Source organism: Amblyraja radiata, chromosome 17, assembly GCF_010909765.2.
Source record: "Amblyraja radiata isolate CabotCenter1 chromosome 17, sAmbRad1.1.pri, whole genome shotgun sequence".
NCBI lineage: Eukaryota > Metazoa > Chordata > Chondrichthyes > Rajiformes > Rajidae > Amblyraja > Amblyraja radiata.
The window spans coordinates 33,134,576-33,157,036 of NC_045972.1; the positions used below are offsets into that span (position 1 = coordinate 33,134,576).

The 22,461-nt window shown below is 42.7% G+C and overlaps 1 long non-coding RNA gene across 1 annotated transcript; it reads left to right on the top strand.

The window, feature by feature from the left end:
- The first annotated feature begins 9,126 nt into the window (after nucleotides 1-9,126).
- On the top strand, nucleotides 9,127-13,679 carry LOC116982697. Its single transcript, XR_004414518.1, has 3 exons — nucleotides 9,127-9,138; nucleotides 10,802-10,806; nucleotides 13,543-13,679. It is a non-coding gene; the product is annotated as an uncharacterized LOC116982697 (long non-coding RNA).
- Nucleotides 13,680-22,461: the final 8,782 nt, after the last annotated feature.

Consider the following 22,461-nt stretch of genomic DNA (forward strand, 5'->3'; position numbering starts at 1 on the left):
TTTCAGGTCAGAACCCCCCTGTGCCCTTACAAAATTTATTAAGGCCTTAAGTGAGGGGATGCATTTGGCTCTTTCCATTGATTTTCAGGTAGGTTGGGAAATTAAAAAAAAACTGGATGAGGGTCAAAGCTAGAATTGAAAATCTCCACAAAATGTATTTAAAATAATTTATTTGATGATCAGGCTTTTGCAATCATGACTTTGGTTAACATCAACAGTTCCAACTTAATCCAGAGCAACAATCTACAGATTAAAGCTATTTTGCAAAGAAAATAATCAACATCACATTTGCGTATAAATTCTGATAATTATTCTTTAACCTGTTTATAGCTATATAATATTAAAACTCTGTGGCTGCTGGCTGGCTGGCTGGCTGGCTGTGTTTCTGCCTGACTTGTGGTTGCCAGCCTTTTATTTCATTGCTATGCCAATGCCAGACCCAGAAACGCCGACATTTTTACCATTTCGGTAGGGATTTCACTTTTCATTCCAAGTATCCACTCCTCATTAAATTTTGTCGTGTTTATGTACACATTTTTAATAAAATCCTTCTCCCCCCCTCACACATTTTTTCGCCTCCTGCTGGCCAGCGACCATAACGGCTGCTGGCGCCGCCTCTCGCCTCAAATACGCCATTTAAAAACAGCCGCACTGCTGACTGCGGGAACGGCTTGACTAGGAGGACCACGTCTCCCGTGGGGGCTACGGGTAGGGAACGACTGCGTTGGGGGAGCAGACCCAACGGGTCTGCACTTGGTCTAGTATAATCCTAAAACACTATTTTAGAAAATTTATTTTAATAAACCAAATCTAATCACAATGTTCTGGAAATTTTACATCAAATCGCAGCTACTATAGCAACCACAAACAAAAGATTAAATTTAATGCACTGTCCATTGCTTCCATTTTACAATCTCAGGCAAAATAAACCCACATCAGTATCTTTAATGTAAAATGATTCAGACAGTTTTCCTTAATTCAAGATTCACAATTTATGTGCTTAAAGAAGATACATAATTTATATTTGTTAAATCCAAACTGTGATTATCCTGGATTTTCATTAGTAGGATTCAATGCCTAGTATTTTCCATTACACTGAACACAATCCTAATCTCAGATGCTGTCTATGTGGGCGAAAATGCTGGAGAAACTCAGCGGGTGAGGCAGCATCTATGGAGCGAAGGAAATAGGCAACGTTTCGGGTCGAAACGTTGCCTATTTCCTTCCCTCCATAGATGCTGCCTCACCCGCTGAGTTTCTCCAGCATTTTGTCTACCTTTGATTTTCCAACATCTTCAGTTCCTTCTTAAACATGCTGTCTATGTGGAGTTTGCATGTTCCTTGTGTAACCAGGTGGGTTTCTCCATCTACTACTGTTTACTCAGCATTCCAAAAAAGTGTGGTTTCACCAGTTAATTGCACCTAGTGTGTAAGTTAGTGCTAGAATGTGGGTGGGGTTGTTGGATTTGCGAGGAGAATTAAGTTGGATGAGTCTAGGGTGGGTGTAAATGGGTGGTTGATGGTCAACATGGATTTGGTGGGTTGAAGGGTCGGTTTCTGAGCTTCATGACTCTGTGACTAAACAATTTGGAACCATTTGGCTGGTCTGGACAGCTGTGGCCATCCTGTAGCCAGGAGATGGACACCTGTGCATATTGTGGGCCTGGAGATGTGCATTTAGGTCACTTTGGAAGTCACAGAAACACTGCTGTAAGGCTTTACGAAGTGGCAAGGGTCCATCTAACTATTCCATCTGCCAAAGGTTTTAATGCTTAGCAATGATTTGATTATTTAAAAACTATAAAAAATAAATAAAAACAGATTTCACAATTGTATTTTAAAAAGCAAAAACAAAATTTAAATAGCTTAAAGGAGTTCAATGACAGTTAGAATGTAACAACTTTTTCTTTCCATTTTATCAGTCACTCTCCAACTGAGTGAGAGCCATCATATTGTCTAACTTTTCCTTGATCTGAGGGCAGATTCCTTGGCATAAGTCCTGGGGAATTTGTGCAATGCCCTGCTCTAACATTGAATTATGTACTGCACTGAACTGTTTTGAAAGGAACTGTGCGTGCAGCTGAGAAATCAATACAATGGTTTGGCCAGAGAGACTGTAATTTCATTCCTAGAACCTGTACATTTACATTGCAGAAATCCAAGAAATTCCCTGTTAAATCCTGGCCAAAATAGCTGAGTAATAGTTCATAACTAACTTGGAGAAAACAACAATAGTTCAAATAGTGTCGGGAAGGCTGTACTTATTTTGTTTTATATTCTACGTGGTCACCAAAACAAAATTACAATGTATTGCATGGTCTTTAATTTAACAATTGTAGCTCTGCAAACTGCCACACTTTCACACCTCAAACAGCTCTCCAACTTATTTAGTTTTCATTTACTGCCTTCCAGTATCTTCTATTCCTCTTTGTTTCTTCAGGACTCAGCGTAAACCACCAGTTACATATCACAATGTGTTGTGTAAGCTTCCATTTAAAGCAGCCTGGCTTTTTGCTTACATCTTTTTCTACCTGATACAAAGTGGAAACTGTTTCCTTACTGGTGCACCTCTCATAGCTCATGTTCTCAAAGCTCTGTGGACAGCGAGGCTTGGAAATGTATGAAGGGTTCAGTTTCTGACCCTTGATAATGTCCTGAAGTTAAAATGCATGAGCTTAGTTTTAAAAGTTTAATAAGTTCTTAGCTAACATTAAATAACTGACTAAAAGATTAACGGCTGCAGGTGATGCAAACAGGCAAACTTTACATTTTCTATCCTTGTCTCTGTGCAGCAGCCCTTGTTCACTGTGCGGTTAATGTCCCCTTTCTGATAAATTAGTTTCATTTATAGAGGCAAGATTGCCCCTCTAAGTGCAACATAGTGAAGGCAACAAAGGGAAACAAAGGAATGCAGAGATTGGTTGATTGCAATGTATCAATCATGTTAAGGACATTCTGCAAACTCACCAAGCAGATGGGTTTTCACAGCATTTTCTCCTTTTTTTAGGCTTTGTTCCTTTATTGTTGGAGAGCGAGCTGTTTGAGGTGTGAAAGTGTGGCAGTTTGCAGAGCTACAACAGTTAAATTAATATGTTACTTTCCCTCTCTCCCAGGTGTGGTCTTGGAACTATTTTCCTTTCCTAGCCGTGCGTGCACTGGGTGGTCCGGTGGGAGTGGGTTGTGGAAGGGAGGATTGTTGGCTAATATTGCATATGAAGGTGTAGAGTGGAGGCAAGCCACTCTCCCATACCCCAACAATTCTGAAGCACCTTAATGTCAACCATATGCACAAACGTGCATGGCTATAATATGTAATAAGTTTGCTTTTCTGAAAGCAGTCGGATCACACACTGCTTGCAATGGCCTGGATTTTTCACCTTCATTTCCATGCTTTCCTTTTAATATTTGAAGATGGCACAAAGTATATTGCAGAGAATGTACTGCACTTGCCAATGACACCAGATGAGGCTCTGACGTCTCCACTTACAAATCTCATTATTTTCTGCTCCATTGTGTATGCACTAAAATGCCACAATGTGCATTTTACATCAATTTACATCTTCCTTATTAAAGACTTTTCCCCCTGAAAAGTTAAGAGAAAGAAGGGTACATTTCTTATATACTAGAGAATCTATTTCTAATTTGTATTGAAGGAACAAGCAACGCTTTTATTCTTTCAGCAAACTGAACCAGCTGACAGCTGTGCTGTCTAAAAACAGCTTTGGCTTAAACAGAATCTTGACTCTCTCATTGATAGATTAAACTTCATGAAAACCTCAACCTTTAATTCTACACAGCTAGGACTTGAAACTATAGCTCACAGAACCGACCGTGGGACTCTAAACGTAACTAACAGATACTTTATAAAGATTTAGCTCTTTTTACTCTAGACTCTAATTATAATTCAGTGAGCAAAATTTTTGATCTGTCCTCCAGCTCTCATAGATTTGTGTTCCTACATCCCTTCCATTCTCTAACTCCACCACATTTTTAAGGGGTTACCATTTATTTAATTTTATTTCTCTGCAGGCATCCTACCAAAATTGATCACTGCTCACTTATTTGTGTAACATTTCATTTTCCATATGTCTCTTTACTTCACCAGGCCATCTCTAACTATAGATTTATTACTATCCTGCACCTTGTAAACTACAGTTTGGTTTTATGTTTTGACTTTATTACCAATCCAGAATATTGATACATATTAAGATGTATATTGATTCTAACACTAGGTCCTGATGGATCTTGTATTTTTCAATTTATTGTAGAAAAGCAATTGATCTAATGCTGGCTATTGCTTAGGCAATTTTGCAACATGCACTTAATTCAGAAGGCTTTAATTCTACATCAATTATTTTATTTGGTATTTTATTAATTTAAAAGTTTGCAAGAACAGTAAAACTCTAGTAATCCAATATATTTGGGAATTTGTTAGTGCTGGACCTGGCAGATTTTTCAGATGGTTGCAGATTTTTCAGATGGTTCCACTGGAGGAACATGTGTTGCGTGGGAAAAGCAAGTTATCCCCAAAGCCAGGCGAAGAGCGGGGGGAGTGCTGATCCCAAAAGGAAAACAGCTGATCCCCACCATCGAACAGTTTCGGCAAATAAACCTTCTTAACATAGAAGGCAAGATATTATTCAGTGTGTTAACGAAAAGACTCACAAAGTATCTGAAACAAAACTATTTCATTGATACGTCAATCCAAAAGGCTGGCATAGCAGGTTTCTCAGGATGCCTTGAGCATACCAGCGTCATATGACATCAAATCTAGACAGCTAAGAAAGAACAAAATAATCTGCATGTCATGTTCCTCGACCTGGCCAATGCCTATGGATCAGTTCTTCATTCACTACTGTGGACCGCTTTTGAATTCTGACAGGTGCCTGCAACAATAACAAATCTGGTAAAAAAAACTACTTCCAGGATCTGCAATTTTGTCTCACACATCAGACTTTACCACAGCTTGGCAACCACTGGAAGTAGGCATCATGGCGAGGTGCACCATCTCCCCATTGGCCTTCACTATGGCAGTGGAGCTCATTATCAGAGCATCAAAATGGGTTGTGGGATAAAAAAAGGTGACAGTGTGGTCAGCGGTTACCACCTCTATGAGCCTATATGGACGATATAACAACACTGACGACAACTGTCCCCTGCACCAAGAGACATCTGGAAAAACATCATCAAAACATGACATGGGGAAGGATGAAGCTCAAACCCAGCAAGTGCAGAAGCATCTTCATTGTCAAAGGTCAAGTCAAGGATCAAAGATTTCATATTGACGGAATACCTGTTCCAACTGTTTCAGAAATGCCAGTGAAGAGCTTGGGCCGATGGGATGATGCAAAGCTCAAGGACACCAAGCAGTTTGAACAACTCAAAAAGGATACCATCACGCATATAGCTCGCATCAACAAGACCTTGCTACCAGGAAAACTCAAGTTGTGGTGCTTCCTGTTTGGCATATTACTAAGATTCATGTGTCCTTTAACTGTGTATGAAATCCCCATCAACAAAGTGGAAAAGCTGGAAAGAATTATCAGCACACATGTGAAGCAGTGGCTTGGACTTCCATGATGCTTAAGTCCTGTCGGACTGTATGTGAGTGGCAAATTGGAATTACGCATTGCAGGTCTTGTGGAAGAGTTCAAATGCACTAAAGCAAGGTTGGTCATGAACCTCACTGAATCTGAAGATACTATTATTCGAACAGCGGCCCCCCACGTGACAATGGGGAGGAAGTGGACCCCATCTTAGCCGTTCAGAGTGCTAAATCTGCGCTTCATTTCAGGGATGTGGTTGGCCAAGTCCAACACGGGAGAGCCGGGCTCGGGCTCGTCCCAAAAGCTCCTCAATGGCACAAGGCAACATCAGTGCAGAAGAGACGGCTCATGGTGGAGGAGGTGAGAAGACAGGAGGAGACAGAGCAACACGCCAAGGCCGTCTCAATGGCCAAGCAGGACTAACTGGGAGAGCTTGGAAAAGAGGAAACTCAGCTGGCTTAACATCTGGCGGATGGAGGGATCTCGGCTAAGTTTTGTCATCTGAGCCACTTATGATGTTCTCCCATCGCCCCAGAACCTGAAGCAGTGGTTCGGAGAAGACCCCGTTTGCTCTCTTTGCCAAGCACCTGCATTATTAAGGCACATTTTATCAGGATGCACTACGAGCCTTGGCCAAGGGCGTTACACTTGGCGGCATAACCAAGTTCTCAGACAGCTGACATCAATCCTGGAACAGATGCAAATGACCACAAATGTTTCACCGCAAACATCGGAAGGAAATGTCCACTTCACAACATTGTACCAGCAGGCCAATCTCCAGAGCACCAGATAACATCAAAAGATGCAAACATTCTGCAGCCTGCTCAGGATTGGAAAATGGATGTAGACTTGGAAAAAAAGCTTGTGTCCCCCCCCCCCCCAGACATTGTGGCTACAACACTCCGGCCTGACATGGTCCTGTTGTGGAATTGACAGTTCCATGGGAAGATGGTGTTGAAGAAGCTTATGAGAGGAAAAAAGACCAAATACTCTGAATTGGCGACTGAAGCTGCCCAGAATGGATGTCAAGACGAAGATTTTCCCTGTAGAAGTGGGATGCAGGGGATTTGTTGCTGCATCTACGACCAGTCTATTGAAGAAAATGGGGGCGAGGGGTCGCTCCCCCCAACAAGCAATCAAGTTATTATCAAATTCAGCAGAAAAAAAGCAGAAATTAGCTTTGCATTAAAAAGGAAAGACAACAACTGGGCTGGAAAATGAAGACAGGAGGGTATGGAACTGAGGGAGGTGGTACCTGGACTCCAGGTATCACCGTTGAGCTCTCTGGAGACGTTGTGGGCCTATCAACGAAACATCAAAGAAGGAGGGTGCCCACCTGATGACGTACCTACCCTAGCTTTCACTACTCCAATCCCACTGCCAATATCAAGAATGACGACTTAATACAGGGATTGAAACATCACGTTCTATTAGCTCTACTCTTGTTAATGTACTTAATATTTATTACTTTTAATAATATTAATTGATATTAATTAATAATATTAATCTTATTAATATTAAATGCATTTGCATTTAATAATACACTTTTAATAAATGTCTTGAAACTTACTTTAACGGACTTTTCTTTGGATGTTACAGGGTAGTATAATAATTTTTTCAGTGAACACTGTGTTTAAAAGGGGTATGAAAATATGGTCCCGGTGAGTTCAAAGGGAACACAGGTAACAGAAGCAGGTGAGCTGATGCTGAACCATCGGAATTTCTGAGCAAGCGTACAGTGGACCTTTGAAGTTTCACTATGTAAGATCTATGGCATTATCTTCAACCAGCTTCCCCCCCCCCCCCCCCCCCCCCCCCCGTTTTGGGTCGAGATGTCTGAAGAAAGGTCTCGACCTGCAATGTCCCATATTCCTTTTCCCCAGAGATGCTACCTGACCTGCTGAGTTATTCAAACATTTTGTGTCTATCTTCCCTTATTCCCTTTGCTTTCTATATGCAGCTTGGCTTATGATTTTGAACTTGCCATTTCTCTTATCTTTTCTATTTAAATCTCTTTCTTTTGGAGATACGTTCAAGGCCACTGGTGCTAATGTGCACATGTAGCAGCTGATTGCTGCCTGTGACTTTTAGGTAACCTGTTATCATGAAATTGGATTGTATAGCAGCATGTATTTAGCACCGCAAAGTTAAATTTAAATGTTCTTTTGCACAATTGCAAATGTGTGGCCATTTAGCATGAATCATTGATGTGGAAATTCTACCGGATGCTTAGGTCTTGACATGAGTGTAGCCATCTCTGAAGCCAGTGTGTAGGATGTGGATAGAATGGCCTCATTAGCCAAGCTATTCTTATCGACAGCTGAAGTTGAGTAGCGTTTAGTTTGGCTTCTTGCTGAGGTCTTTGCCTTTACAGGATGTCGTTTACAACCAGTATGATTCGCACTAACCATAGAATTCCAGAATGGCTGAGAATAATATTCCATAAAGCAAATAGTATGGACCAGGCAACACCCTAGCTGTATTGCTGAAAGATTGCACTCCAGACTCAGCCGCCATTGTGGCCAAGCAGTACCAGTTACAAGAATAGGATGTACCTGGAATGTTGTTCAGGTATGTTATAAAACATAGAATATACAGTGCCCTCCACAATGTTTGGGACAAAGACCCATCATTTACTTATTTGCATCTGTACTCCACAATTTGAGATTTGTAATAGAAAAAAAATCTCATGTGCTTAAAGTGCACATTGTCAGATTTTAATAAAGGCCATTTCTATACAATTTGGTTTCACCATGTAGCGTTTATACATTGTCTTCCCATTTCAGTGTACCATGATGTTTGGGACACAGCAATGTCATGTAAATGAAAGTAGTCATGTTTAGTATTTTGGTGCATATCCTTTACATGCAATGACTGCTTGAAGTCTGTGATTCATGGACATCACCAGTTGCTGGGTGTCTTCTCTGGCCAGGCCTGTATTGCAGCCATCTTTAGCTCATGGGGCTAATCCCTTTCAGTTTTCTCTTCAGCATATAAAAGGCATGCTCAATTAGGTTCAGATCGGATGATTGACTTGGCCACTCAAGAATTGACCATTTCTTAGCTTTGAAAAACTCCTTTGTTGCTTTAGCAGTATGTTTGGATCATTGTCTTGCTGTAGAATCAACCACCGGCCAATGAGTTTTGAGGCATTTGTTTGAACTGGAGCAGATAGGATGTATCTAAACACTTCAGAATTCATTATGCTACTACCATCAGCAGTTGTATCATCAATGAAGATAAGAGACCCAGTACTTTCAGCAGCCATACATGCCCAGGCCATAACACCTCCACCACCATGCTTCACAGATGAGGTGGTATTCTTTGGATCGTGGGCAGTTCCTTCTCTCCTCCATACTTTGCTCTTGCCAGCACTCTGATATAAGTTAATCTTCGTCTCATCTGTCCACAAGACCTTTTTCCAGAACTGTGGTTGCTCTTTAAAGTACTTCTTGGCAATCTGTACCCTGGCCATCCTAAAATTTTGCGGCAAACCAGTGGTTTGCATCTTGTAGTATAGCCTCTTTATCTCTGTTCATGAAGTCTTCTGCGGACAGTGGTCATTGACAAATCCACACCTGACTCTTGAAGAGTGTTTCTGATCTGTCGGACTGGTGTTTTTTTTCCCCTTTATTATAGAGAGAATTCCTCTGTCATCAGCTGTGGAGGTCTTCCATGGCATCCCAGTCCCTTTGCAATTGGTAAGCTCACCAGTGCTCTCTTTCTTCTTAAAGATGCTCCAAACAGTTGATTTTGGTAAGTTTTATTCTTGTTTTTTCTCATAATGGCTTCCTTGACTTTCATTGGCACAACTTTGATCCTCATGTTGGTAAACAGCATTAAATGTTTCCAAAAGTCTTGGAAAGACTGGAGGAAAGACTAGGTGCTGAGAGCTCTCTAATACCTGCATCCGAGCAATTACAAACACCTGTGAAGCCATGTGTCCCAAACATTATGGTGCCCTGAAATGGGGGGGGACTATGTATAATCCAGGCACGTGCCGTGAGTAATTACTCAGATAGGCACTAGGCAGTCAGTTGACTTTAAAAAATCCTAAAAATCTGCGCAGGCGCAGAAAATCGCGACAATCGCACATACGTAGAAAATCGTCAAAAGCGCGCATGCGCAAATCTGTCCTGCAGGCAGTCAGTCGACTTTTTAAAAATCTTAAAAACTGCGCATGTGCAGATTGGTCTCTTCTCCTGTGGGCATGCACAGCACCTTGTGTGCAGTCCATAGTGCAGGCAGAATTTCAGCTGCCTTTATTGCCCGTTGTCAGTGAAGTGTTGAAGTAGTGTCCACGGCATGTGAGTTGAACATATTTACACGTATTACGTGTACTGCGGATGAAAGGCATGGGAGAATTTTATTTATTTTTTATTTGTTTTATTATTTATTTCGAACAGAATAAAAGAATAAAAAGCAAGTGTGAAACAGCATACAAAAAACAAAACAAAAATATTTATAAAGTGTCATAAACAATATCTATAAATAAATGAAATAATATGTGTCCGAAAAGGAGCTGGAAGAAGCCAAAGCTTATTCATTCCCACCCCTTATTCAACTGCTTGTAATTATCTTATACACATTTATCAGCTATATGTACACCATATGTACACCAGCCACTATATGTACACCAAATTATTTAAATTTAAAGATTAATCAAATATTTACAAAGCCATACAAAAAAGAAAAAAAGAAAAGAAAAAACACTCATATACTATACAGCAGTGGTTCCCAACGTGGGGCGTAATTTGATTTTTAAGGGGGGCAATTTTTGGATTTTCCATCAGGTAAACATATGTAGTTTATGTTTCTTCAGATGAAACGGAGTTCACTTTTTAAATGATAAGAATTATATATCACCACATGGGGGGGGGGGGGGGGGCATCAGGATTTTAGAGGTGGTTAGGTGGGGCATGGCCAAAAAAAGGTTGGGAACCACTGCTATGCAGTATCTTAGTCATATATACAACCCATCACTCTATAATCACCCTTCCCAATACAATTAGTATAACAAATATCCAACTCACAATCACTTATCCTCATCCCAATATCCTTTTAAACAAGTGTTTTTGTACATCTTTTTAAACTGAATTATGCTTGTGCTAAGTTTTATCTCCTGTTCCAGACCATTCCACAAATTCACACCACAGATTGCTATGCACATACTTTTAAGAGTTGTTCTGACATTGAGTTTTTTAAAATGATGTTCCCCTCTCAAATTATACCCACCCTGTCTTTCCATAAATAAGTTTTTGTATATTTCTTGGAAGAAACTATTTCTTGCTTTGTACATGATTTGCGCAGTCTTCAATTTGCCTAAGATCGATTATTAAAATAATAACCATTTAATAATAGATATTGAATTTAGTAAATTAATTGGAAATCTTAACTATTTATATTTAATAATTACCTTTTTATAATTTTATTCCGGGTAGGCAGTGCCTCCCTTGCTGACCCTGACGGCATGCGCCTGGTATAAACACTGTTGTAATTTCTACATGGTGAAACCAAAATGTATAAAAATGACTTTATTAAAATCTGACTGTGCACTTTAACCACGTGTGATTTTTTTCTATTACAAATCTCAAATTGTGGAGTACAGAGGCAATAAATAAATGATGGGTCTTTGTCCCAAACATTTTGGACGGCATTGTAGTACAGTACAGGTACAGGCCCTTGTACAAAACATGATGCCAAGATCAATTCTTAGCTGCCTGCACATAATTCATATTATTCCATTCCCTACATATCCATATGCCTATCCAAAAGTTTATTAAATACCACCATCACATCTGCCTCCACTACCACGGCCCCGAGCAGCTTCTTCTTAGACAACTTGTTCTGTTTGATCTTCTGTTTGTGCACGCCAGGTTGATTGCATTCGTTGAAACAGGGTGGACCACGTGAAGGTTGCGATCTCCCACCCCACCCCGAGCAGCATGTTCCAGGCACACAACCCCCTCTGAATAAAAAACTAGCCCGTGGATCTATCTTTAAACCTGTGATGGAAGATGACAGCCACACTGCTATCAAGCTGCATTTACTCACCTGTAACCTGCTCCCATCACCAGGATTGCTCAGCTACAGATCTTACCATGGCCTGGTTGAAAAAGGAAGGAATTACAGAGATCAGCATGAGTATTCTTGACATTAAGGCAACATTTGTTTAGGGCATGAAGGAGCCCTGGTAAATGTGAACTCCGGGGCAATCAAGGGGGGGAAAAAATCACCAGTGACATCAAAGAAAGTTATGTCCCCGACTTGGCAAACCTTGCAGAAAGGAGGGAGATTGTACAAGGCTTTAGATGATTGCGACCTTCACGTGGTCCGCCCTGTTTCAACGAATGCAATTAACCTGGCGTGCACAATCAAATAAGAACAAATAGAACAAATTGTCCTACAACTTTAAGCTGTGCATGCCATACGCAAGAAGAAGAAGAAGTTAAATAAGGTTTGTACCTCATTGTGTGTCAATGAACGTTCTTGTATATCACTGGAGCAACCAGGCCAAAATTCAGGCATCAGTGTGTCAGGCCAAGACTGAAAGTAGTACTTGCTACATTGAAAGTACAATGTCCAACTATTCCATTAACATGTTGTGGTGCCCCCATTGGCGAGAATTTGAATTACCTAACCAAATCCACTGTATGTTCAAGACTAGGGAAAAGCCTTACAACCTTCACAACCTGGGAGAACCTTCGTCCTCAAAATCTGTGTTCTGGAAGGCTGGCATCAGGAGCCAAAATATAATGTGCTGGGGATATTCAGCGGGATCTGTGGAGAGAGAGACGGAATTAACATATTTGACTGGCATCTTTTCATTCTTTTCATGAATAGTTCCAGAATGTCGTGCTTTTATTTAAGATTTGTAAAAGCAGCAGTTTAAAAAAAATATATATTTGACATCAGGTTAGAGCACATGTCAAGTTAAATGCTCTGTGGAGATGTTCTTTTAGCAACTTATTGTTTAGATTTTTGTTCTCTTTTTTGTTGGTATTTTAGGAAACTCATTTCCAAGGCAACTTGGAAGACATAAACCGTTCGCACGAGAAAGTGAACTATAGCGCCACCCAGTGTAAGCTGTTCATTTTTGGTCTTATTTTCCAGCCAGAGTTCTATGTGGAATTGAAACATCTTCGACAACTTGAAAGTAAGAGGCATAGTTGGACACCACTCATCCAGCAATCTGTTTGGAATGTATAACTGATGCTGTCATTAATTGGCAATCAGTTCATTGATGAAGTTCTTTAAATTGCTCGGCTAACGCTCATCTGTTTTTGTTTTACAAGGTTTAGTTTAGAGATACAGCGCGGAAACAGGCCCTTAGGCCCCTCGAGTCCATGCAATCCCTGCACAATATACAGCACACACTAGAGACAATTTATAGTTTTACCATGTCAATTCGGAAGATACAGGACCTTTTCATTTCAAAGAGGAAGAAAGATTCTGAAGGGAGAATGAGGCGACTGTGACTGACAAGGGAAGTCAAAGACAGCATAAAGCTAAACAAGTGAAGGCAGATAACATTACAAAGATTAGTGGGAAGCTAGAGGATTGGGAACCTTTTCAAAAACAACAGCAGGTAAATACAATAAGGGGAGAAAAGTTGAAATATAAAAGTAAGCCAGCCAGAAATATAAAAGAGAACAGTAAAAGATTATTCAGATCTATGTAGTGTCACAAGGAGGCAAGAGTGGATATTGGACCTCTGGAAAATTATGCTGGAGAAGTGATAATGAGGAATAAAGAAATGGCAGATGAATTAAATACGTTTTTTTTGCATCAGTTTTCACGGTGGAAGACACCAGCAGCATGCCGGAAATTCAAGAGAGTCAGGGGTGGAAGTTAGCGGAATGGTTATTACTAAAAGCCCTGACCCACGGTACGAGTTCATTCCAAGAGCTCTCCCGAGTTTAAAAAAAAATCAAACTCGTGGTAAGCACGGAGAATGAACCTAGCGGGTATGTCGGAGCTCGGGGACGTCTCTTAGCTGAAAAATGTTGAAAACATGTCCACGACAGCCCCGAGTAACGACGAGTGGCCAATACCGTAAATATCCGAGTTCGAATCAGGGCAAAATTCGGGAGAACTCTTGGAATGAACTCGTACCGTGGGACAGGGCTTTAAGGAGAAGGTGCTTGGGAAGCTGAAAGGTCTGAAGTTTGCTAAGTCACCTGGACTGCACCTCAGGGTTCTGAACAAGGTGGCTTTAAAAATGTGGAGGCAATTGTGGACAAGCTAGAAAAATGTTCCCAATGTTGGGCAAGTCCAGAACCAGGGGCCACAGACTTAGAATAAAGGGGAGGCCATTTAAGACTGAGGTGAGAACAAACTTTTTCACCCAGAAAGTTGTGAATTTGTGGAATTCCCTGCCACAGAGGGCAGTGGAGGCCAAATCACTGGATGGATTTAAGAGAGAGTTAAATAGAGCTCTAGGGGCTAGTGGATATGGGGAGAAGGCAGGCACGGGTTATTGATTGGGGCCGATCAGCCATAATGGCAATGAATGGCGGTGCTGGCTCGAAGGGCCGAATGGCTTCCTCCTGCACCTATTTTCTATGTTTCTGGTAGTGATCATTCAAGCATCACTCTAGTCAGGAGTGGTTCCAGATGATTGGAAAATTGTGAATATTACTCCACTGTCCAAGAAGTGAACAAAGAAGAAGAATGAAAACTATAGCCTGACTTCAGTGTATGGTAAGATTTTGGAGTCCAATATAAAGGATGAGATTTCTGAGTACTTAGAAGCGCACAATAAAATAAGATGAAGTGAGCATGGTTTTGTGAAAGGGTGGTTTCTTGCCTGATGAACCTTTTGGAATTCTTGGAGTAAATAAATCGCAGGATAGACAAAGGAGAGTCAGTGGATGTTGTTAACCTGGATTTTCGGAAGGCCTTTGATAAGGTGCCACACGTGAGGCTGTTAAAGAAGATTGGATAACCATGGTATCAGAGGGAAGATACAAGCATGGATAGCAGGTTGGCTGGATGATGGGAGGCAAAGAGTGGCAATAAAGGGGGATTTTGCTGCCAGTGACTAGCAGTGTCCCATCGAGGTCGGTGCTGGGGCCGTTACTCTTCACGTTGTATATCAATGATTTGGATTAGGGAATTGAAGACTTTGTGGCCAAGTTTTCAGATGATACGAAGATAAATGGGGGGGCATATAGTGGAGAGTAAGCGGGAACTCTGTAGAAGGACTTCACCAAATTGCGAATTAACGCCTTTCTTATTGCTTGGAAGTGGATCTGAAATGGTCAGTTCATGTTCTGTTCCTTGCAAATTGATTTAACATATTGGACCAAAGTTTACTACTTGACAGAAAAATAGGGTGGATAGATTATATAAACAAAATTCTTTGATCTCGTATCTTAGATGTGAATAATATTAATACCTTAAAGGACTTCAGTTGTCTGTTTCGTTTACATTCCTTTTCTCTTATATTTATTTGTGTTTCAATATTTCTTCTGTTAATTTATCTCCATGCATTATGGTATTTATGATATTGTTGGGAAATTGGGAAGGGCAAGTTAATGACGTGTTTGTGGAGGAGCCACTTGGGATCAGTGACCACAGTTCGATTAGGCTAAAGTAGCAATGTTACAAAATTTTGAGATTTTAAAAATCAAGTCTGCAATTTATCCCATCAGATAAAGCATAAAAATAAGTTTAATTTGACACCTCACTTTCATATCTTCAGTATTAAAAAAGTTATGGCCATTTTCATACTGAAATTAGCATCTTGCTTTTCCATTGACTTAACTCAAAAGCTGTGATCGAGGACAGTCAAAAGCCCATAACTTTTTAAAAAATTAAGAGAACTGTATGAAATTTTCAGTTATTATAGATTGAAACATTCTGAAACAAATATGAATCAATCTTACCTGGATGACCTGAAATTAAGGTATACTAGACCAAGTGCAGACCCGTTGGGTCTGTTTCCCCGACGGCATTTTGCGGGGGGAGGGGGGGCTGCGGCATCAAACTCACATTAACCACCCCCCAAACACACAGGTGGGGGGAGGGGGGATGTGAAGAGGGGAGGGAGGGGAGAGGAGGAGGAGGAAACGGGACAGATTTGGGAGGGAAAGGAGAGCGGGGTAGGGGGTGAGAGAGGGGGATGGGGAGAGAGATGTGGGGGAAGGGGAGGATGGGGAGGTAGGGGGGGAGGGGGAGAGGGGTGGGGGAGAGAAGGGAAAGAGTGGGGAGGGAGAGTGGAGGGGGAAGGGGAGAGGTGGAAGAGTGGGGAGGGAGGTGGAGAGGGGTAGGGGGAGTGATGGAAGAGGGACAGAGGGGTAGGAGGAAGGGGGCGGGTGGAGAGAGGGAAGGGGGTGGCGTAGAGAGGGAAGGGGGGTGGGGGAGAGAGGGATGGGTGGGAGAGGGAGAGGGGTGAGGAGAGGGAAACATAGAACCATTGAAATTAAGTGCAGGAGTAGGCCATTCGGCCCTTCGAGCCTGCACCACCATTCAATATGATCGTGGCTGATCATCCAACTCAGTATCCTGTACCTGCCTTCTCTCCATACCCCCTGATCCCTTTAGCCACAAGGGCCACATCTAACTCCCTCTTAAATACAGCCAATGAACAGGCCTCAACTACCTTCTGTGCCAGTGAATTCCAGAGATTCACCACTCTCTGTGTGAAAATTTTTTTCTCATCTCGGTCCTAAAAGATTTACCCCTTATCCTTAAACTGTGACCCCTTGTTCTGGACTTCCCCAACATCTGGAACAATCTTCCTGCATCTAGCCTGTCCAACCCCTTAAGAATTTTGTACGTTTCTATAAGATACCCCCTCAATCTTCTAAATTCTAGCATGTACAAGCCGAGTCTATCCAGTCTTTCGTCATATGAAAGTCCTGACATCCTAGGAATCAGTCTGGTGAACCTTCTCTGTACTCCCTCTATGGCAACAATGTATTTGAACATTGGGCATTGTGACATCACACACGTCGGGCATCGCGATTGGACGTCTGCGAGCATCGGGCATTGTGACATCGCATGGCGGGAACGAATCGAAAGGCAGAAAGGCAGCCGGACGGATGTCGGACGGATGGGGTGAGAGTTTTATATAATAATAGAAGATAGATAGATAGATAATTAGTTTGTTACCTAATTGTAGCTAATTACAAAATTCAATTACTAGATCTAAACATCTATCCATTTGTTAAGAAAAGATTAACATTTTTAAATAGCCTTATGGCCAGTTCTCACGGTGCGACCTGAAGCAAGATGTCACCCGAGTGAAGTGGTCGTGGTCCAGCACGAGTTCCGCACGATATAACGGGGGGTAGATAAAGAGTTCCCACGGTACTCGGCATTTCTGTTATTTGTGCGAGTGACTTGTCCGTCTCCCGATCTTTCCCGTTAATCTTGAATGAACATCGTGGACTGTAGTGTTGTTAATCACGTGGTACAAATGATGTCACTTTTTTTCACACACTATATTGTTTTTTTTCACCCGAGCTCTTTAATGAGCTGAAGAATAATCTGTTTTTTTTTAGACAAATGTTGTTTGGTGTGATGCACCTTCTCTCAATATGTGCAAGAAGTCGTCTTTTTATTTTGTCAAATAGGAATAAAGACTGTGTCTCACATTGACCGTGATGATTGTCTTATTTTATTATCTACTGAGAGGTGAAACTTTCAGTCTGAAGAAGGCTCTCGACCCGAAACGCCACCCGTTCCTTCTCTCCAGAGATGCAGCCTGTCCCGCTGAGTTGCTCCAAGCAACTGGTGTCTATCTTCAAAGGACTGACCACCGGGCTGGATGTCGGGGCTGGCGTGTTGCGTTTCACAGACCGAACTGTCCAATTAATAGTAACAGATGGGCACTCCCTCTCAACCACATTCTCTTGCCTTCTCCCCATAACCTCCTGACAGCCACAATAATCAGGAATGTATCTATCTCTGCCCCTATTCTTCACCCTTTTGACAGTAGTTTTGTTTTATTGGAGACGCGGGAGACAGCGGATGCTGGAATACTGAGCAAAACACGAAGTGCTGGAGGAACTCGGTGCATTTGTGTTTAAGAAGGAACTGCAGATGCTGGAAAATCGAAGGTACACAATAATGCTGGAGAAACTCAGCGGGTGCAGCAACATCTATGGAACGAAGGAAATAGGCAACGTTTCGGGCCGAAACGTTGCCTATTTCCTTCGTTCCATAGATGCTGCTGCACCCGCTGAGTTTCTCCAGCATTCGTGTGTGTGGGTGGGAGTTGGGGGGGGGGGGGGGGGGGGGGGGGGGGAGAGAGATAAGGCAGCCTAAAGAAAGGGTCGCCTGTCCATTTCCCTCCGTAGATGCTGCCTGGCCCGCGGAGTTCCTCCAGTCATGCCTGTGTGAGAGGGAGGGATGGAGAGAGAGAGAGAGAGAGAGAGAGAGAGAGAGAGAGAGGCACACACAAGGTGGATGTGAAATCTCACCTGCCTGTTTCAGTGACAGACACCCACCGCCAGTAAATGAAGACACCCCCATCTGTCTCCCCCTCCTCTCCCTCGACTCCCCCACCTTTCCCTCCCAACTCCAGTCCCGTCCCGACCCCCTGGGAAACTGAAGGGAGTTGCCTGCCCGCTGTAATTAAAGAGTTCCCACGGTAGACTGTAAAACTGGGACCCTGGTTCTGGACTCCCCCAACATCGGGAACATTCTTCCTGCATCTAGCCTGTCCAATCCCGTAGATACGGATTAGACCGGTATCTAGTTATTTACTTTATTAATGATTTCAATTAAATATTGATAACATCAGGCCGCAAACATTATTTCTTGAGTGTTAGTGCTGGACTTTGACTCGACCTTCCTAGTTAGCCGGCGCCTGAGACTGAGCCAAGCAATGTCCAGACCTGACTTCAACACAAAGTGATGGAGGAACTCAAAGGGTCAGGCTCGTCCAACGCTCTGTGTTTTGCTCGTGATTCCTCCATCTGCATTTCCTCGTGTCTACAGACCAGAGTTGCCACTTGACTCCGAGATGACCATCACAGAGCATACGGAAGATAGACACGAAATGCTGGAGTAACACAGCGGGACGGGCAGCATCTCTGGAGAGAAGGAATGTGTGACGTTTCGGTTAGAGACCCTTCTTCAGAGTCTCGTCCCGAAACGTCACCCATTCCTTTTATCCAGATGCTGCCCGTCCATGATGTTATGTCTGTCTCCAGTATTACTGTGTCTATCATCGGCGCAAACCAACATCTACAGTTCTTTCCGACATATTATGATTAGAGGATACCGTCTCGCCATCACTCGGATTACCCGCTTCATTTCCAAAACGTTGCCACCTCTCTTTACTTTGCTTACTGAAGCCTGATCCTTGTCAGACCCAGTGCTCTATCGCCCAGCCTCTCGTCTTTCAATCGGGTTCGGCCAGGAAGGAACTGCAGATGCTGGATTAAAATGAAGATAGACACAACATGTAGCTCAGCGGGACAAGCAGCATATCAGAAGGGTCTCGACCCGAAATGTCACCCATTCCTTCTCCCCAGAGATGCTGCCTGCCGTCGATTTACTCCAGCATTCTCTTTAAACCGGCATCTGCTGTTCCTTCCGACACATGCACAAGAAATAGGCAACTTTTCGGGCCGAAACGTTGCCTATTTCCTTCGTTCCATAGATGCTGCTGCACCCGCTGAGTTTCTCCAGCATTTGTGTGTGGGGGTGGGAGTTGGGGGGAGGGGGGGGGGGGAGAGAGATAAGGCAGCCTGAAGAAAGGGTCGCATGTCCATTTCCCTCCGTAGATGCTGCCTGGCCCGCGAAGTTCCTCCAGTCTTAGAAACTGTTTTAGACAAAAAGAGACACAAACTGCTGGAGTAAAATAGCTCAGCAAGTGAGGTACCTGAACACTCAAAAATGAAAAAGAATGAAAATGTGATTATTTCACCTCCCTTCAACTATTTTGTGTTTCAGCATGAGAGGGGTTATAACATTAGAGACATTCATCTTGTAGTGATGTGTTAATGAAGAATTGCAGACATCAATCTGATAGTAAAAAATATATTTATTTAACAATGAGGTAAAACAAGCACTGACAATCAAACTGCTCAGTTACTCACCGTTCGCAGGAGTTCCCACGGTACCCGCAAGAGTTATTACGGATATCGCACGGATATCGCACTGGCCACTATGTTCATACAATGTTGCAATGCTGCTCAAGTCACTCTTGGAGAAATTCAAAAATGTTTGAATTTTCTCCCGACCTTACCAAGTCACACGACTACCTGCCGTTAGCGCCACGGAGGTCCTCGGTGGTCCACGAATGCCGTACTGTTATCGCAGAAGGTTCCCACGATGTTAAATCTTGTTAAGTCTTGCTTCAGGTCGCACAGTGAGAAAGCCCTTTAAGTGTCCAAATAACATTCACACAAGAATTCACAATATAACATGATTTTAAAATCTCATTGTCATGAATTTATAGGCCAAATGGAAGGAATTTAATGTTTAATTCTCGTAAATTAATGGGCATTTAAATCGAGTGGGTTTTTGTGGAATGCGATCGATTGGAACGTTGCGATCGTGGTGAATTTGAACCCCATATCGGCAGGAAAAACACTGTCAGTTCGTATGGGGCAAAAATCACATTTTTGCCAAGGAAATTTTGATTGAAGTCACCCCAAGAAGCAAGTTTATATGTAAAATAAACGACTTACCCAGTGTTTTGTCCCCTACTTGAGATCCGTCGCGTTGTCGGCGTTAGAAGTAGCTTTTAATTTTAATCCAGCGATTAAATTGTCCCTCGATTAAAAAAAAAACCATATAGAGAATGGAAGTCCAGTCGATTGTTCTGCAGCAGCTGGCAGCCCGAGGAAGTTCACCTCCGACAGGCAGAAGAAAACGACATTTTAATCCCCCACTCAAAGGTGCCAAAGTCGCGCACACTGCCAGTGGCAGAACTGCAGCGCCGCTGAAGGTAAGTTTTGTACCATCGCTAATTAAAGATAGTTATGGATAGGGTCCATGGAGCAGATCCATGTGTTAAAATGCTCAACTGGGGTAAGGCCAGCTTTGAGGGTATGAGAGAAGGTCTCGCTCAAGTTGACTGGAGCTGGTTATTTGAGGGGAAAGGAACATGTTTTTAAAAAGTGTGATTTAAATGTGTGCTGACAAAAACTCAGGATATATATGTCCCCGTTAAAGTGAAGGGCAAAGCAGGCAAAGGTAAGGAAGCCTGGCTGATGACGGAAATTGAGGCATTGGTCAAAAACATGAAGGATGCATGGGACAGGTATTGGCAGTTGGAACAAGTGCATTCCTGGAGGAGTTCCGGTAAGTAAGGAGTAAATTGAAAAAGGATATCAGAAGGGCAAAAAGGGGCCAGGAGATAGCTTTGGCGGGTAGCATTAAGGACAATCCCAAAAGATTTTATAAATACGTAAGGGGGAAAGGGGTAACTAGAAAGAGAATGGGACTTCTCAGGAATCAAAGCGGTCACCACTGTGTGGAGCCACGGGAGATGGTGTAGGGGTTTTGTGTTTCCCTTTACTCCACAAAAAGGATTCCCCTAGGTTCTAGACCTCGGAATTATGGTGGGATATGATAAAAAGGTTGAATTGACCAGAGTGTGCTGATGAGAGAAAACAGAAACCAAGATGGGCTCAAAGCAAGTCTAAATTACAGGCTTTATTAAACAATGAGAAATCGAATCTCACCAACACTACATAATCAGTGGCTAAACTTATGCATTAAACTATGGATGGAAAACTAACGGGCACGTCGTGAAACTTACTTTAACACAAGTTTACTCCCCCTCGACCTCTATCCTATTTCGGGAATTTTCACCAGGTCACCAGGATACTCACAGCTAAGTCGATGCAGGCCCACGAGCTGTCCAGCAGAGCAGGAAGAGCAGGAAGAGAGAGAGAGTTCTGGCTTGACTTCGACTTTTATACCTGAGCTTCCTTTGAAACCCCCCAGGTGGTCCTCTGGATAAAAGGGGTTCTTTTGATGTTTCCCAGTTTCGATCTGGCATGAACAATAGGCTTCCGATGATAAGGGGTTTGCTGATGTCATGATCCCTCAGCCTGATCGTTATCATCCCCGATGGTGATTGTGCTTGTGCTGGCCTGTTTACCACCGTCTGCTGAGGCTTGGTTCCTTCCTTTGTGTATCCAAGAGAATCTCGTTATCTCCGTCTCAGCCTTTCCTGTTCACACCGTTGTGTGATGTCCAAGTCCACAGGCCAGACGGGTTTGATTCTTGATGTGGATTGGGGGGGGATTTTCCGTTGCAGCCAGCAAATTTGTCTTTTAAAATATCCATGTCCTTGTCCAAGTCCGGATTGGCCCCAATAACTTACATGCCCCTACGATACGTCCAGGCTTGCACGGACCGTGTCGATTGACAAAGTTAGTGGGCAATCCTCCAGCCTCAAGAGCTGTAAACACTCCTGGTGAGTAGGTGAAATTATGTACCCCGAAAGCCCCCCTTAATCGCTAAACTAGGCCCTCGAAGCACATTAACTTACACTATACATCTTTTACTTTACATCAATCCCACAAACCATACAGTACCCTCACGACCATTCCCTGAAAATGCAGGGATTACAACTTATGTACAAAAACTATTGCACTAGAGTACAGACATTTTACAGCGATGGGGTGTCGTTATGGTGACGTCGGGCGGCTCGATTTACCAGCTGTTGTAATTTGGCCATCCTCCTCCGCCTTTTAAATTTGCAATTAATGCATAGCAAATACACCACAATTATCATCTGGCAGATGATCAGAACATGGGACACGATGCGGACCCATGCTAGTACTATGATCCAGGACTCCAGGCCCCACCAACTTGGAGACTTGTTCTCTTCGATCTCCCTGGCGATATCCAGAGTCTTTTGTTCCAGGGAGAAGAAGTGTTTGTGCGACAACTCGACCGCCACCAGCAACTCTTTTAATTTTTCATTCACTGGGGGAAT